The sequence below is a fragment of the Felis catus genome, chromosome B3 (genome assembly GCF_018350175.1).
Source record: "Felis catus isolate Fca126 chromosome B3, F.catus_Fca126_mat1.0, whole genome shotgun sequence".
Lineage (NCBI taxonomy): Eukaryota > Metazoa > Chordata > Mammalia > Carnivora > Felidae > Felis > Felis catus.
This window is the reverse complement of record NC_058373.1, coordinates 89467783-89486975: the sequence shown is the minus strand read 5'-3', so window position 1 is coordinate 89486975 and position 19193 is coordinate 89467783.

Genomic DNA, 19193 nt, shown 5'->3' with positions numbered 1-19193 from the left:
CAATTTCAAATATTGTTGTTATATCAATGTTAACAGGGCTCAGTATTTTCCCCCTCTGTGCAGAGAGGTTCTATATTGGACCAATACTTCCTACAGCTGTATATTTTGCAGCATTTCTTCAAGAAAGAAGAAGAAAATCTCCAGATTCTAATATTGTTTTATCTTAAGTTTCTACAAGTGCAAAATGTGTGCCAAGGTCTTATAAAGATTTAGTTTATTTAGAGATGCAAGAGCAGAGGAAAAAAGCAAAATTTCAAAGAATTTGAGGGCAAATTCAGATTACTACTCTGGGCAACCAGTATTCACTTCTGCTAGGAACTCCTGATACACATCCAAATACTTGCCCTTATTCTCTACCTAAAGGATGGCAAGTGGAAGCATTTTATCCATATTTTCAGTCCGCTACTGCCCCCAAAACTTGAAGGTTTCCTCTGAGGTATTCAATCCTCACACTTCTGAGTTGTTCTATGTGATGCCTGAGTAACTGTGAGCAAGAAATTTACCAACAGAAAGTACCAAGGGAAAAAGCAAGAATAATTGAAGTGATTGTTGTCAACTCGAACTCAGTCAAATTTCATATAGAATGATTCACCATAGCCTCAGCTGAAATCAGAAGTGAGCTCAAGAGATGAATGAGATCAATGGATGTACCAGATTCAAATGAGAAGTGCAGGAGCAGTAAGCATGTGAACATAGTACAGCAGACCTGAAGAAAGTGTAGATGAAAAAGTTGGAATCTGGACTAAAAGCATAATGTCAAATGTAACGAGACAAAATTTGCAAAAATACTTTTACATTTTTCTACATTTGTCCATTTTATGTAAAATGTCAGGTTGGCTGTGGTAAAGTTGCTTCATACATCTTCATATTACTTTTCATATCTGAAGACTCTATAGTAATGTCATTATTTTAATAACTAATATCATCTGCATTAAAATACCTATTGTATTTGTGCCTTTTGGCTTTATATTTGTCAGTCTCTGTAGAACAAATATTGACTTTGCTGATCTACTCAATTGCATATTGGCTTTTGTTTCCTTATATCTACTTCTTTGTACATATTGTTATTTTTCTATCTTCTGAAAATGAGTGCTTACCTCATTAATTTTCATAATTTCTTTTATAATAAATGTATTCATCATTATACATTGCCTTTGCAGGTAATCTTAGCTATATCCCCTAAGGTTTGTGATGTACTAGTTACTACCTTTAAGTTAGGTAAGTCTTAATGTCCATTGTGATTTCTTCTTTACACTAAGAAGAATATATTTATATAAATAAATTAATTTTAATTTAATATTTGTTAATTATCTTTGTGTTGTTAATGCACATCTTAATTTTGGTAAGCCATATGGTAGTCAGCTGACAAATTTTATGATTACAACCTTTTATTTTATTTTATTTTATTTATTTTTTTAATAAAATAATTAAACTTTATTTTTCTTACATCTTTCTTTTCCATATACTTCACTTAGATATGTCTTCTTGGGCCAAACTACGAGTCTCAGACCACAGAATAAATACAAGAGACTCGAGATCCATAGCACATCTAACATTGTCAATAACAATAAACTGCCATAAGGAGTGCTGTGACATTGTTTGACATGCCAAAGGGGTCCTCCTACTGAAATGAAGAAGGAACTTCCATTGTCTAAATGGAGGGTTTCTAAAGATAGCTGATCTCCTCCATTATATACTACATTTTTTTTAGCTTCGTTTTATTGCGTGAACTTTTCTTGACCTGTCGTCTCATTTTAAGATACTATTTTCAAAGAAGCCACCTGTGCCACTGACCATATTTCATAGTTTAAATTTTTTTCAGCAAGGTCTCTTTGTGCTCCTCTTATGTGACTTCCTTATTCATATTAATTCACCAATGGGCACTGAATGTATATATTTGTATGACTACATTGTGCAGCTTGAATAGTAAGCTTTTGTTTAATAAAATTTTTCACAGATTTTTTAATCCCTCTAGTGGGTGACATTCTTTTCCTAGTAAGCTATTATATAAGCACATTCTCTCCCTATGATTCACTCTCCAGGGGCCGTGATTACAACCTTTTAAAAAGGTGCTGAAGTTTGCTTTATGGCCTAGAATGCATTCTGCAGTTTGGGGAACTAAGTCAATTTAGTCAGTTTCTGGTTCTCTTTCAATTTTTCCATTTTTTTTACTTAACACTTTCCAGAATTTTCTATCATTTTCTAAAAGTTTTCATCAAATCTCCCACCACATTTTTTTACTTGCCTATATCTTCTTATAAATATGATTTTTGTGGATTATATGTTATTATATTATGTGCCTTCATATTTATAAATTTTTCACTATCTTGAGTAACTAAACATTTTATCCTTATAAGATGATTCAATATGTTACTAGTATTGGTTTTGGCTTTAAAGATTACCTTGCCTGGTATTAGTATAGCTGTACCAGCTTTTACTTGGTTACAGTTGGCATGACATCTTTGGCCAACTTTCTCTTTCAGACTCACTGAATAATTTGGTTTATATGAACAACATGGAGGCTTCCACATCCCCTCCATTTATATCTGACCTGACCATATTTTTCTATTACATGCCAGCTTTAGTAAATTTATATTTAAAGAAATTTCTGATATATTTTTGTTTAAACCCATCATCTTATGATAACTTCTATTTTCTCCACTCTGTTCCTTTTCCCTCTTATTCTTACTTTAATTAATTTTTAAAAAATGGTTGGTCTTCTTTGTCATTGTTTGCTTAGTTTTTAAACATTAGCTTACTGTATTTTTTTTAGTGATTAACACAGAGATTTTGACATATAGCCTTGATTTACCACAATCCCAAATTACCTTGTATTTCGGTTTACTTCTTGGACAATATAAGGTCCTTAGGACATGTTACTCTTGACTCATTCTATGACTATCATAGACATTTGACAAATATGTATTACCAAAGTGCCACAAACTGAGCAGTCTAAACTTCAGTAATTTATCATTTCAGAGTCTGAGATCAAGGTGTTGGCAAGGTTTGCTCCTTCTGAGAGGCTGTGAGGGAGGATATGTTCTAGGCCTTTCTCCTATGCCTCCCTCCTAGCTTCTGGTGATTTGCTGGCCATGTGTCCTGTTTCTTGGCTTCTGCTATATCAGTTCAATCTTTGCCTTAATCTTCACCTGGCATTTCATTTATAAGGACACCATTCATACTGGATTAGGGGCCCACCCTAATTCAGTATAACCTCATTTTAACTAATTTGCATCTGTAATAAATCTAATCCTAAATACAGTTACATTTTGAGGCACTAGCGTTTAGGAGTTTAATGCAAGGATTTGGGAGGAACACAATTCAACTAGATGTGTGTCTGTATGCATACGAAAATAATGATTATATCATTATAAATATTACTTTATTGTTCTATAAAATTTTATGTTACACATTTAAATTGATGTCAAGATTTACTTACATACTTAAAAGTGTCCTAGCTTTAAAAATTTTTTTAATGTTTATTTTTGAGAGAGAGAGAGAGAGAGAGAGAGAGAGAGAGAGAGAGAGACTGAGTGCCAGCAGCAGAGGGGCAGAAAGAGAGTGAAACACAGAATTCAAAGCAGGCTCCAGGCTTTGATCTGTCAGCACTGAGCCCAGTGCAGGGCTCAAACTCATGAACAAGGAGATCATGATCTGAGCCAAAGTTGGACGCTTAACAGACTCAGCCACCCAGGTGCCCCAAATTGTCCTAGCTTTTAAACACTTCCTGTATCTCTGATCCTCCAGTTTATATTATCCTTCCTGTGCATGGCAAATACACACTAGAATTTTTGTTGTTGCTGGTGTGCTGGTAACAATTCTCTCATTTTCTTGTGTCTGAAAATGATTATTTTAATTTCATTCTTAATATGTTTACTTAATATCGATAGTTTTTTTAATTAGTTATTTGAATTCTATTGTTTCAGTTGAGAAGCAAATTTATTGGTCTAATCAACACCCTTTATTTTTTTTTTAATTTTTTTTAACGTTTTATTTATTTTTGAGACAGAGAGAGAGACAGAGCACGAACGGGGGAGGGGCAGAGAGAGAGGGAGTCACAGAATCGGAAGCAGGCTCCAGGCTCTGAGCCATCAGCCCAGAGCCTGACAGGGGGCTGGAACTCACGGACCGTGAGATCGTGACCTGGCTGAAGTCGGACGCTTAACCGACTGCGCCACCCAGGCGCCCCTAATCGATACCCTTTAAATGTAAACTTTCTTTTTCCTATAGTTGTTGTTGAGATGTTCTCTTTGTCTTTTTTCTACGATATTCTATAATGCTGATTACATACTGTTCCATCTTTCAATTTAGAGAGTTTTTAATTTGTCGCTTGATATATTTTATCAGATTTAGAAATTTCTTATTCATCATTTCCAATATTACTTGTGCCCCATTTTTTCCTTACTTCTTCCTCTAGGGTTCCAACCAAATTTACGTGAGGATTTCTCCTTCTATCTTCTTTACTTCCTGTTCACACCTCTGTATTTCCTGTCTTGTTATTTTTCTGTGTTTCACATTGGCTATTTTACTCAGGCTTTTACTAATAGTCTCCTTATTTCTGTCTGTTATGTTGTTACATTCCTGAACTTGTTAATATTACGTATTCACTTTTTCAGTTCCATAATTTCTAATTTGTTATTTTTATAGTTTTCATTTCTCTACTGAAATTCTAAATCTTAGACTTTTATCTCATTGAATAGAGTAAGCAAAATTATTATTTATCATACTTTTTATTTGAGATAATTGTAGATTTACATAAAATTGTAAAAAGTAATACAGACACAGCCCACATACTCTTTACCTAATATTTCAGTGGGAAATATATTGCAGAACTACAGTATAATATCACAGGCAGGACTTTAGCATTGATACAGTCAAGAAATAAAACAAATCCTTTATAACTAGAATTTTTCATGTTGCCTCTTTATGACTATATCCATTTCCTGCCACATCTGTACTTTTGTCCTTAGCACCTGAGAACCAATAATTTTTTCTCCATCTGTATGATTTTATCATTGTGATTATGTTACATAAAAGGAATTGTAAAGCATGTAACATTTGGGGATTAAGTCTTTTTCACATGATACTCTGGTAACCTACAAGGAGTGGTAGGTGTGTGAGAACCTCCTGTAGGCCTTCATAATTCCATTTTAAATGAGGTTTCCTTTACTTTCACGGGTACTACTTTGTCAGATATATGGCTTAAAAATGTTTTTTTCCTAATCCTTTATCTTGTCTTTTTATTCTCGTAAGTGAACATTTCAGAGAGCAAAGGTTTTTCATTTTAAGTCTGATGTATGTATGTATATATATATATATATTTTTTTTCTTCTATGGATCATGTTTTGGAGTTGAATTTAAGTATGCTTATCTTACCCTGCTTAGGTCCTGAACATTTTCCTCCTATTTTTCCCCTAACAGTTTTATAGCAATTTTTTTATGTGTAGTATATAATTTATAGTATTGTGTGTTGGAGGCCTCTGGGTGGTTCAGTCAGTTAAGGGTCTGACTCTTGATTTTGGCTGCAGTCACCATCCCAGGATGGTGGGAGCAAGCCCGGTGACTGTCTCCGCGCTGAGCATGAAGCCTGCTTAAGATTCTCTCTCCCTCTGACCCTCTCCCTTGCTTGTGCTCTCTCAAATAAAAAGTAAAATAAAATAAAGTAAAATAAAATAAAATAAATATAGTATTCTACTTTGTATAGTATTGTGTTACGTGCTAATTTTTGTATAAAGTGTGACATTTAGGTCAAGGTTTTTGAGAGAGGGGCAGGAGCCTATGGGAGTCTTACTACTCTAGCACAACTTGTTGCTGTCCATCCTTCCACCATTGAATTGATTTTTCTCCTTTTTAAGTTCATTTGGAGATTTGCGCAGGTTTATTTCTGGATTCTCTTATCTGTTCCATTGATTGAGGTGTTTATTTTGCTAATGGTAACTGATAACTGTGGTTATGTAGTAAAGCTTAATTGCAGTTACAATGATCCATACACTTTCTTCCTCTTTTTATAAATTATTTTAGCTACTGTATGTCCTTTGCTTTTCCACATGAATCTTGGATTAATCATGCCCATCTCCATAATGAGTCTATCAAGGATTTTGATAGAAATCTGTTTAGCAATTTAGATAGAATTAAATTTTTACTTTGTTGAGTCTTCCAACCTATGAACACTGCATGTTTCATTTGTTTATTTGTTTATTTATTTTTTAGTTTATTTATTTTGAGAGAAAGAGTACATATGCACACTGGGTCAGGAGAAGGGCAGAGAGAGAGAGAGAGAGAGAGAGGCAGAAACAGAGAATCCCAAGCAGGCTCCTTGCTATCAGACAGCTCAGAGTCCCATGCAGGCCTCAAACCCTCAAACCATGAAACTGACCTAGGTAGAAATCGAGAGTTGATGTTAACTGACTGAACCACCCAGGCACCCCACGTGTTTTATTTAGACAGGGTATGATTTACTTAAAATTTTTATTTCTTTAATTGGGATTTTGCAATTTTAAGTGTGCATGTTTTGTTATATTTACATCTTAGCATTTTGTTTTTAGAGCAATTATAAATGATTTTGTAACATTTTAATTTCGATGATCACATGTTCACTACTCATATGTAGAAATACAATAGATTTTTTGTAGGTGTTTATTTGCATCCTGTGACCATGTTACACGCACTTGGTTCTAGAAGTTGTGATTGTTTTTTGTTCTTTCTTTATTAGATTCCTTGGGATTTTCTCCATATAAATTCATGTTATCCATAAATGAGAAACTTTTTTTCCTTTCTAATCTGTTTATCTGTTATTTCTTTAGTTCGTTCATTCATTTTTGCCTTAGTCCATTAACTAGAACTTGCAATCCTATGCTGAAAAAAAGCACTGAGATAAGAAATTCTTGTTGTGCCCAATCTCAAGGGAGAAAACACATTTTTAAGTATCCCTTGATGTTGGGTTTTAGTATGTGCTCTTTATCAAAATCAGATTTCCTCCCTTCCAAGTTTAGTGGGAGTTTGTACCATGAATGGGTGTTGAATTTTGTCCAATGATTTTTCTGAAGAAAATTACACGATTAGGTAATTTTTCTTCTGTAGCCTGTTAATATGACAGATTATACTGATTGATTTTTGAATAATTAAATAGCCTACTATCTCTAGAATACACTCCATTTGGTCATGGTATATAATTATTTTTATATATTGCTGACTTTTATTTGCTAGTATTTTGTAAATAATTTTTACATCTATATTCATGAGGAATATTGGTCTATAGTTTCCTTTTTGTGTAAACTCTTATTTTGGTATCAGAGTAATGATGGCCTCAAAAAATTGGGTTGAAAAGTTTCCCTCCTTTTCTACATTCTGGAAGACATTGTCTAGATTCAGCATTTATTCTTTGTTAAGTTTGATATAATTCTTAAAGAGAATGGGCCTGGAACTTTCTTTTGGGATTTTTTAAATAAATGAATGAATTCAATTTCTTTAATGGTTATATGGCCATTAAAATTGTTATTTCATCTTAGGTGAGTTGTGGCAGAATATGATTTTCAAGGTATTGGTCCATTTTATCAAAAGCTTAAATTTATGTGTATAAAGTTGTTCCTAGGAGACCCTTATTACCTTTTTGATGTCTACAGGGTCTTTAATGATATCCCCTATTTCATTCCTGATACTGGTAATTTGTGTCTTATCTTCTTGTCTCTGTCAGTCTTTGAGGTTTGTCAATTTTATTGATCTTTTCAAGAAAACCAGCTTTTGGTTTCATTGATTCTCTTTGTTGTTTTTTGTTAGTCTGTTTCATTGATTTCTCCACTTTATTATTACCATTTTACTGCTTGCTTTGGGCTTATTTTGCTCTATAATTATCTTAAATATTCCCTTTGTGTATATTTAGTACTATCTTGGTATTCCAGTACTCATTTTAACTTTAAACAAAAAAGAAGAGAAGAAAATTAGATTGTATTTTCCACATGTTTGCTTGTTTGCTTGCTTGCTTGCTTTCTTTCTTTTCTTTTCTCTTGCTTTCTTCTTCCTCCCTCCCTCTCTTCCTTCCTTACTTCCTGTCTTTCTTTTTTCTTTCTTTCTTTCTTTCTTTCTTTCTTTCTTTCTTTCTTTCTTTCTTTCTTTCAAAATTTATTGTCAAGTGTAGTCCTGGCTTCAGGAGTAGATTCTCGTGATTCATCACTTAAATACAACACCCAATGCTCATCCCAACAAGTGCCCTCCTCAATGCCCACCACCCATTTTCCCCACCCCCCTCCTCATTCCCATGAACCCTCAGTTTTTTCTCTGTATTTAAGAGTCTCTTAAAGTTTGCCTCCCTCTCTGTTGTAACTTATTTTTCCTTCCCTTCTCCTATGGTCATCTGTTAAGTTTCTCAAATTCCACATATGAGTGAAAACATATGATAATCTGTCTTTCTTTGACTTACTTCACTTAGCATAATACCCTCCAGTTCCACCCACATTGTTGCAAATGACAAAATTTCATTCTTTTTCAATGCTAGGTAGTATTCCATTGTGTGTGTATATATATATTTATTTATATTTATATTTATATTTATATTTATATTTATATTTATATTTATATTTATATTTATATTTATATTTATATTTATATTATTTATATATACCATATCTTCTTTATCCAATCATCAGTTGATGGACATTTGGGCTCTTTCCATAATTTGGCTATTGATGATAGCATCGCTATAAACATTGGGGTTTTGTGCCCCTATGAATCAGCACTCCTGTATCCTTTGGATAAATTCCTAATAGTGCTTGTGCTGCATCATGAGGTAATTCTATTTTTAATTTTTTGAGGAACCTCCACACTGTTTTCTAGAGTAGCTACACCAGTTTGCATTCTTACCAACAGTGCAAGAGGGTTCCTCTTTCTCCACATCCTTGCCAACATCTGTCATTTCCTGAGTTGTTAATTTTAGCCGTTCTGACCAGTGTGAGGAGGTATCTCATTGTGGTTTTGATTTGTATTTCCCTGATGATGAGCGATGTCGAGCATATTTTATGTGTCTGTTTGCCATCTGGATGTCTTCTTTAGAAAAGTGTCTATTAATGTCTTCTGCCCATTTCTTCTGGATTATTTGCTTTTGGGGTGTTGAGTTCGGTAAATTCTTTATTGATTTTTGATACTAACCTTTTATCTGATATGTTATTTGCAAATATCTTCTCCATCCAGTCAGTTGTCTTTTAGTATTATTATTTCCTTTGATGTGCAGAAACTTTTTATCTAGGTGAGGTCCCAATAGTTCATTTTTGCTTTTATTTCCTTGCTTTCAGAGACATGTCAAGTAAAAAGTCAAAGAATTGTTGCCTGTTTTCTCCTCTAGCGTTTTGTAGGTTTCCTGTCTCACATTTAGGTCCTTCATCCATTTTGAATTTATTTTTGTGTATGGTGTAAGAAAGCAGCCCAGTTTCATTCTTCTGCATGTTGCTATCCAGTTCTCCCAGCATCATTTGCTAAAGAGACTCTTATTCTTTTTTTCCCAAAGGATACTCTTTCTTACTTTGTCGAAGATTAGTTGGCCATATGTTTGTGGATCCATTTCTGGGTTCTCTCTTCTATTCCATTGGTCTATGTGTCTGTTATTGTGCCAATACCATATTGTCTTGATAATTACAGCTAAAGTCTTGGATTGTGATGTCTCCAGCTCTGGTTTTCTTTTTCAACATTACTTTGGCTATTTGGGGCCTTTTGTGGTTCCATACAAATTTTAGGATTGTTTGTTCTAGCTCTGTGAAGAATGCTGGTATTATTTTAATTGGATTTCATTGAATGTGTAGATTTCTTTGGGTAGTATAACATTTTAACAATATTTGTTCTTAGAATCCATGAGCATGGCATATTTTTCCATTTCTTTGTGTCTTCTTCAATTTCTTTCATAAGATTTCTATAGTTTTCAGTGAAAAGATCTTTTACCTCTTTGCTTTGGTTTATTCCTAGGTATTTTATGGTTCTTGGTACAATTGTAAATGGGATCGATTCCTTTATATCTCTTTCTGTTGCTTCATTATCGGTGTATAGAAATGCAACAGATTTCTGTACATTGATTTTATATCCTGCGGTTTTGCTGAAGTCATGTATGAGTTCTAGTAGTTTTTTTGGTGGAGTCTTTCGGGTTTTCCATGTAGAGTATAATGTCATCTGCAGAAAGTAAAAGTTGGACTTCTTTGCCAATTCAGATGCCTTTTATTTCATTTTGTTGTCTGATTGCTGATGCTAGGACTTCTAACACTATGTTAAACAACAGTGGTGAGAGTAGACATCCCTGTCATGTTCCTGATCTCAGGGGAAAAGCTCTCAGCTTCTCCTCATTAAGGATGATACTAGCTGTGGGCCTTTCACATATGGCTTTTGGATGGTTAGGTATGTTCCTTCTTTCCAGCCTTTCTTGAGGATTTTTATTAAGAAAGGATGCTATATTTTGTCAAATGATTTTTCTGAATCTATTGACAGGATCATGTGGTTCTTATCCTTTCTCCTATTAATGTGATGTTTCACGTTGATTGATTTGGAAATATTGAATGAGCCCTGCAGCCCAGGAATGAATCCCGCTTGATCATGGTGAATAATTCTTTTAATATAGTGTTGAATTCGATTTGCTAGTATTTTGTTGACAACATTTCCATCCATGTTCATCAGGGATATTGGCCTGTAACTCTCCCTTTCAATGGGGCCTCTGTCTGGTTTGGGAATCAAGCTAATGCTGGCATCATAGAATGAGTCCAGAAGCTTTCCTTCCGTTTCTATTTTTTGGAAGAGCTTGAGAAGAATAGGTATTAACTCTGCCTTAAATATCTGGTAGAATTCCCTAGGGAAGCCATCTGGCCCAGGACTCTTATTTGTTGGCAGATTTTTGATAACTGATTCATTTCTTTGCTGGTTATTGGTTTGTTCAAATTTTCTATTTCTTCCCTTTTGAGTTTTGGTAGCGTGTGAGTATCTTGGAATTTGTCCATTTCTTCCAGATTATCCAGTTTGTTGGCATATAATTTTTCATAATATTCTCTAATAATTGTATTTCTGTGAGGTTGGTTGTGATCTCTCCTCTTTCACTGCCTCTATTTTGGCCCTCTCTCTTTTCTTTTTGAGAAGTCTGGCTAGGGGGTTATCAATTTTGTTTTTCTTTCAAAAAAACAGCTCTTAGATTCACTGATATGTTCTACTTTTTGGATTCTATATTGTTTATTTCTGCTCTAATCTTTATTGTTTCTCTTCTTTTGCTGGCTTTGGGCTTTCTTTGTTACTGTCTTTCTAGTTCCTTTAGGTGTGATGTTAGGTTCTGTATTTGGGAACTTTTTTGATTCTTAAGATAGGCCTGGATTGCAATGTATTGTTCTCTTAGGAATGCCTTTGCTGCATCCCAAAGCATTTGTACTAACGTGTTCTCATTTTCATTTGCTTCCATATATTTTTTAATTTCTTTTTTAGTTTCCTGGTTGACCCATTTATTCTTTAGTGTGATGTTCTTTAATCTCCATGTATTTGGAGGTTTCCAAATTTTTTCTTATAGTTGACTTTAAGTTTCATAGCATTGTGATCTGAAAATATACATAGTATGATCTCATTCCTTTTATATGTTTCCGGGGCCATTTTGTGACCTAGTATATGATCCATTTTGGAGAATATTCCATGTGTACTCAAAAAGAAAGTGTATTCTGCTACGTTTGGATGAAAAGTTCTGAACATATCTTTTAAGTCCATCTGGTACATTGTGTCATTCAGAGCCATTGATTCCTTATTGATTTTCTGCCTACATGATCTGTCCTTTGTTGTAAGTGGAGTATTAAAGTACCCTACAATAACAGTATTGTTATCTATACATTTATTTATGTTTGTGATTCTTTTATATATCTGGGTGTCTCCAGGTTGGGGGCATAAACATTTATAATTGTTAGCTCATCTTAGTGGATAGACCCCTTAATTATGATATAATGCCCTTCTTCATCTCTTGTTACAGTCTTTGTTTTAAAATCTAGTTTGTCTGATATAAGTATGGCTATTCTGGTTTTCGTTTAACATCCAGTGACATGATAGATGGCTCTCTATCCCCTCACTTTCAGGCTGCTGGTGTCCTCAGGTCTAAAATGAATCTTGTAGGCAGCATATAGATGGATCTTGGTTTTTTATCCATTCTGATACCCTATGTCTTTTGATTGGGGCATTTTGATTATTATTATTATATTATATATATATTGTGTATTATAATTATTATTTTGATTATTGAATTTTATGGATTTAGTGTCATTGTGTTATATGTAGGTTTCATGTGCGTGGTGATGTCTCTGGTCTTTTGTAGTCTTTGCTGCTTTCCACTCACAGAGTCCCCCGTAGGATCTCCTGCAGGGCTGGTTTAGTGATCATAAACTCCTTTAGTTTGTTTTTCTGGGAAAGCTTTTATCTCTCCTTCTATTCTGAATGACAGCTTGCTGGATGCAGCATTCTTGCTGCAATGCAGCACATTGAAGATTTCCTGCCACTCCCTTCTGGCCTGCCAAGTTTCAGTGGACAGGTCTGCTACTAGCCTTATGTGTCTATCCTTGTAGGTAATTCTGATTCAAATTATTTACTACACTATTCAGATCTGTTCTATGTGTATACCAACCAATACCCACACCTGGTGGTCTATCTGTTCAATTCAGTGTTTGGTGTACTGAATGAGATCAGATCCACAAGCATCGAGTTTTAAGAGGAGCCCAGAAATTCATAAACAATTTGTGTATCTTTTTCCTTAGCACTTTCATCTCTATAACCTCTCTTGCACTTCCTGGTTTCTTTGGGCTAATCTCTGGAATTCTACACAGAACACTGGAAATTTATGTACCCTGCTTTGGTGTGCATTCCACAAACTGCTCCTGAATCCAGAGCCTAGCAAAACAAAGTTAAGAGAAAGAAAAAAAAATAATAATGGAATTTTACCCATTCTTTTGGAAACACATTCCATTATAGGAAGATGAAGGTTCCTCTCTCTTGTAATTTGCCTCTTTCAGGCTTCCATTGCTGTAACCATATGTGGTTGTTTGAAGACTAGAGTGTAGGAGAACAGAGGAAAGAAAACAAAAGAGAAACATTATATACCCTCTTGGAGTATCAGGGGTTCCCTTTCACGCTCCTTGAGCCAGAGCTAGAGGCTTTCTCTTGGAGCTCCTTCCTTGATTCCGTGGATTCTTCTGATATGTGGGTTCAAGCCAGGAGGTATCCGAGCAAGGAAAAAAAATGTTAAATTCACTGCAACTTTAATGATATCTTGAATCCTGGTCTTCACCTCTATTCTGTCTGCTCTATTTACTTGTGAGTGTTCTCAGTATTCATTAGCACATACTGGTAGTATGTATATACATCTTAGCCAGCACTTGAACCCAAATATTTTTAGTGTAGTTTTATTTTGTACTAAAACCAAAAAGGGAAATACATGGGTAAAATAACATTGGCCAATTTCTCTCCTTCAAAAGTGACATAAGGAACCTTAAATAAGATAGTTTCGTGAGTCCATTATTTTGTAACATTTCAAGAAGCAAATCAAAGCAATGATGTGTGTGCTCTGATATTACGTATTGAAACATATGTAAGAAATGAATATCAAGAAATGAAGAGTAAAAAATATGGAAATGATACCAATGTTAAGAATTTGGTTAACTCTGGGTAATGATAAAGAGAAAAGAATATTGTATGTACTTTGGTCTATGTAGGACCAAATAGTATTGTAATGTACATTTAATTATAATTATGGATAGGTATATGTAATATTATTTTCTGGTATTTTCTCTGTTCAAAATGTGTCACAATTAAAATTAAAATATTAAAAATCTTACGGAAAAATAATTATTATTTTTTTTCAACGTTTATTTATTTTTGGGACAGAGAGAGACATAGCATGAATGGGAGAGGGGCAGAGAGAGAGGGAGACACAGAATCTGAAACAGGCTCCAGGCTCTGAGCCATCAGCCCAGAGCCCCACGCGGGGCTCGAACTCACCGACGGCGAGATTGTGACCTGGCTGAAGTCGGACGCTTAACCGACTGCGCCACCCAGGCGCCCCAAAAATAATTATTTTAATTAGTACTACAGTTATGTGCAGAATCATTTTGGAAACAATATTCTTATACTGTTAACTGTAGTAATAATTCTGCAGAAAGATATAGCAATATGGACAAGAGTTTAAAAGTAACTGCTGTTCTGATCATATTTGTAATATTATGTAATGGTAGAATTTGGCATAAAAGACATCATCTGTAACACAAAAGTAACAACAATGTATATATTCTAATACAACTGATAAAGCATTTGGAGCACATATATTTTAGCTGAACTTAGTGGGCTGGTGCACTAGATAAGAAATAATACAATGAATTAATACATTTCCAACCTAAGTGTATGTGTGCTTATTAAAGACAAATATACAATTACAATTAGCATTTCAACACATTTGAATACTTCTTAATGGATGGCTTAGGAATTACTCTTCTTAGAAGACTCAGAAAAAGTCAAGGTGTTTTGTAATTTGCAGGGATGATCTTAATTTTGAAAAGCAGTATTGCCAATCAAAATTTCAATTAAATACATGTAAAAGGAAAAAAGTTACAAAATATATTCCAGTATATTTATTTACCAATTATTTTCATTTTCCCAATTTTATCCTACTCTAAACTTACACATCCAAAACTGAAAAAGATATTTAATCATTCCCATTATCATGACATTTTCTTTTTCTTTCTTTTTTTTTTTTTCATTTTGGGAAAATCGAGTGTTTTATTTTTATTTATTTAGTTAGTTAGTTAGTTAGCTATTTAATATGAAAGTTATTGTCAAATTGGTTTCCATACAACACCCAGTGTTCATCCCAACAGGTGCCCTCCTCAATGCCCATCACCCACTTTCCCCTCACTCCCACCCCCCATCAACCCTCAGTTTACCCTCAGTTTTTAAGAGTCTCTTATGGTTTGCCTCCTTCCCTCTCTGTAACTTTTTATTTAATTATTTTTTTATGTTTACTTATTTTTGAGAAAGACAGAACATGAACGGCAGGAGGGAGGGGCAGAGAGAGAGGGAGACCCAGAATCTGAAGCAGGCTCTAGGCTCTGAGCTGTCAGCACAGAACCCAACACGGGGCTCGAACTAACAAACTGTGAGATCATGACCTGAGTCAGATTCTTAACCAACTGAGCCACCCAGGCTCCTCTCAATTATTCCTTTTAAAGAAGGAGAAAAGTAAGAAAGAAAAAAACACAACTATTACCATTTGGTCGTTTATTTATCTAAACTAGGTTATTTATTGTAATTTTTGCTATTATTCTCATAATTCATAGCATTTATCTAATGGAGTCATTGGGCATAATTAATATGCAATAAAAATATGGAATAAATCAATAAGAAATTATAAATACTCAAAATTGTATTATTATTTTTAAACTAATTTCTATAAATTGGTAATCATATAAATTTTTTTTATTTTAAAATAATTGAGGCTATTTCAATGCACATTCTATGACATACCGTCCTCTTTTTCCTAAAAGGACACTTGGAAAATGAGTTTATGACCTAGATTTATTTTTTTTTTCCTTTTTTAGCTCTCAACAATCTAGCTGAGATTAGAGGTTATCTAATATACTGAAAACCATGTAATTGAAGTAATATCTCTTGCCTTTAATGGAAAAACATAGCTACTAGAATAAAAGTTACAGAGCCTTGACATGGTCTTATAAACCAACCTTTGAAATTCATTATGGACAGGGATTATGTGTTTTATTTCTCTCTAGTGGTTAAGCAAATGACTAAATACAAGGAAACAAGTCAGTGTTTTGATGCACTTGCTTAAAAGCCATACATAATATTGAGATACCTCATGTAGAATACATACAGAATTGTACTATAAAATTTGCAAACAGGAAATGAATATGCACTCATTATTAAATAAGCACACTGAACCACTAAATGGATCACTAGAAAATCAGCAATCAGCACCAAATTATTTTTTTATATTCTGAAAGCCAGTGTTCATGAGGCAGAAACTAGGAGATAAAGTGATGCTTTTCCTTTTTTGAGCTAATACAGGGAAGTTACAGAAAAAAACATTAAGAAAAGGAAAAATCAAATTGCATTTTATTTCCTTTTGAGAAAATTGGTTTTGTTGCAGAAAATTCATATTTACTTTGCTAACAATTATTTTTGATAAGGCCAACTCTGAAATTTATATCACCTGAACAGATGATCTGGAGCAGAAAAATCATTTACAAAATAAAAGCTATATACTTTTTAAAAAACAGAGCATATGCTAACCATTTAGATGAAATATTTAATTTAATGCCCATCATAATAAGTAACATACGTTCACCATTTTATAGATGGTAACTGGAGGAGACTGGTAAAATGTTTCTAAGGTGACAGAAATGGTAGGGCAAGGAAATAAACCCAGGTAGTCTGGTTCCAGAACTTACATTCTATTAAGAAGGGATCAAGGCATCGTATCTGGCAGAAGAATCTGGGACAGTTTTAAATATTTACCATGCACAACGGATACTTGAATAATCTGGAGTTATTTTTAGGGTAGAGTTCTGACAGTGTTATTGAATTCAGGTTTCATAGCACATTATTTTTTATCAACTGTATAATAAAATGAGATACAAAACCAACACAAGGAAAACAATTAGTGATTTTTATTTTAAGGAAATCATTTAATATATATATTCTTGGCAATTTTGTGATATTACGGACACAATTTATTAAAAAATTCATTTTATATTTTAGGCTACAGTTGTACACTTACTGTTTGAAACCTTATTCTGGAGAAGGATGACACAAAATATTGAAATAAAGGAGAAAACTGAGAGTTATTCTGGTGATAAAATTACTTTAAAATTTTGAATTAAGTACAGAAAATAAAAAACGCATATTGAATGTTTTTAGGATACTTTTATATTGATGGGTAAAATATGAATCAATTTAAACAGTTTATCTCAAGGGTAAGATTTGGCATCATTTAAAGAGATATTTAATTTTTTAGAAACATTGAAACTAATGATAATTGATATAAAAATACAGTAATTTTCTGTGGTCTATTTGTATCTTTAGAGATAGTTTTGGAACAGAGATTTCCAAAAATATTTTAAGCAATTGAAACTTCATTGGATAAGGGTATATCATATGTGAAAAACAACAAATAATGGTCAATTAATTGACTTCATATAATTTGCAATTTCAGGAAAACACTTTAATAGTTTAAACATTTCTATTATTTTATAAATGTCTCTGCACACTGGAAACCATTAATGATCCTAGAAATACCATAAAACAAAATTCAACAGAAGATACGTTTGTTTGCCAACCACAAATGTTTAGTAGCTGAAATGAAAGTATTAAAAGGCAAAACTAAAGCAAACCAAGTAAAAGGGCTTCGCCTAATCACATTTCACTGCATTCATTTAGAAAAATAATTGCATCATTCCTATTGACATGCTCTGTCATCATACATTATCTTATTGCAATTGGAAGATGAGAGAAATGCTGAAGACAATAATCTAATGTTTTCTTTCCAATTATTGCTTAGATTCACAACTTGCATCATTACTAATATTGAGGTAAACAGAAATGATAAGCCACAATTAGGAAGATAGGATTTGTGAGGAAAAATAGACTGTATACCTAATAGGAATTACTTTTATTATTAACAGAATTCTTAATAGTTTTATTTATTGATATGACCTTATCTTTGAAGCCCATCTATATTGAGGACCACAGTAGACTAGAATTCAGGTTCCTCATTTAATTGGCTCAGCCAAAACTACCTTAAACCAACAATTTAGCAGTCCATTGATGATAATGGTCAATTTTTGTACTAAGATAGATCTATAATGTTGGTATATATTGGAAGATTTGTATATGTTTCATTTCACAATATTCATAGTATTAACTGGAATCTTTCTGACTATGGTAGGAATAACTATGAAAATGTGTTTATCTGGTAACCAACTAGAAACTGCCACTGATATAATATAAATCAATAAAGAAAAGCATAATTCCATATTTTCCTCACTTGTTTTCAAAGAAAACTCCAAGTAATTCCTAAGAAAGAGATGAAATTGTGTCATGCCCAATTGATATTCCGTATCTCTTTAAAATAAAGCAAAAAAAAAACATCCCGAAACATAAAAATATTCTAATTTAAATATGGTTTAGGATAGGGCAATTTGAAATGAAAAGGTATAGAGGTAAAAAATAAAGTAAAAAGGAAGAGAAGTAAAAAATCAGTGTTAACTATGCTGTAGTGTGATAAAGAATTTTATAATTTTAAAAGTAAAATATTAAGCATAATAAAATATTGGCATATTTGCATGAAGCCAGGTCCCAGATTATGTAAAGTGCTAAATGTAAACCAGCAATCATAAATATTTGTGAGTAAATTAAACAGTCGAACAACTGAAACTTATTATCTTAGCAAAGTTGAACTTAAGTGTGTGAAATGATATAAACTCAAATGATGTAAGTGTGGAAACATGAGTTTTTGATATTTTTCACTGAGGGCTAAAGTGTTTATTTTGTCTAAAATATTGTGTGTAGGCCACAGAAGAATTGAGTATGAAACTTTGGATTTTCCAAAAATGCCCACTACTGCACTTCTAGAATTTTAGAACTCCAACAGGGGTTGATTATATCTGCTTAAAACTAGGTGGTTTTCTGACTACTTCAACAAACAGAGTGCAGCAGAAATATGCCATGTGACTTCTGAAGCAATGTTGAAAACGATACCACTTTCCTGTGATAGTCACTCTTGTAACCAGCCACCCTACTGTGAGGAAAACCAAGTAGCCTGTGGAGAGACCTTAGTTAACAGCGTAAGTGCTGTACTCAGCTGTACTGAGTACTCTGGCTATAGCAGGCAGCACCTGGCAGCCCTGGCCATGTTTACGTGGAAAGTGGTTTTGTAGCACCCACGTGAGGCACTTCAGCTGATGTTTGTGAAATGGAGATTAGCAATTTCCACTAGGCCTATGTTAAATTAGTAAATAAGTTTTAAGGACTAACTTACTAAGTCATTCCTTTTAAAAGGAATATATTCAAGGCTTGTTTAGTGAAATTTCCTCAGCGGCCTTGTTAATATTTCTTAAAAAAATATTTTTTAAACATTTATTCATTTTTGAGAGGCAGGGTACAATCAGGGGAGGGGCAGAGACAAAGGGAGACACAAAATCTAT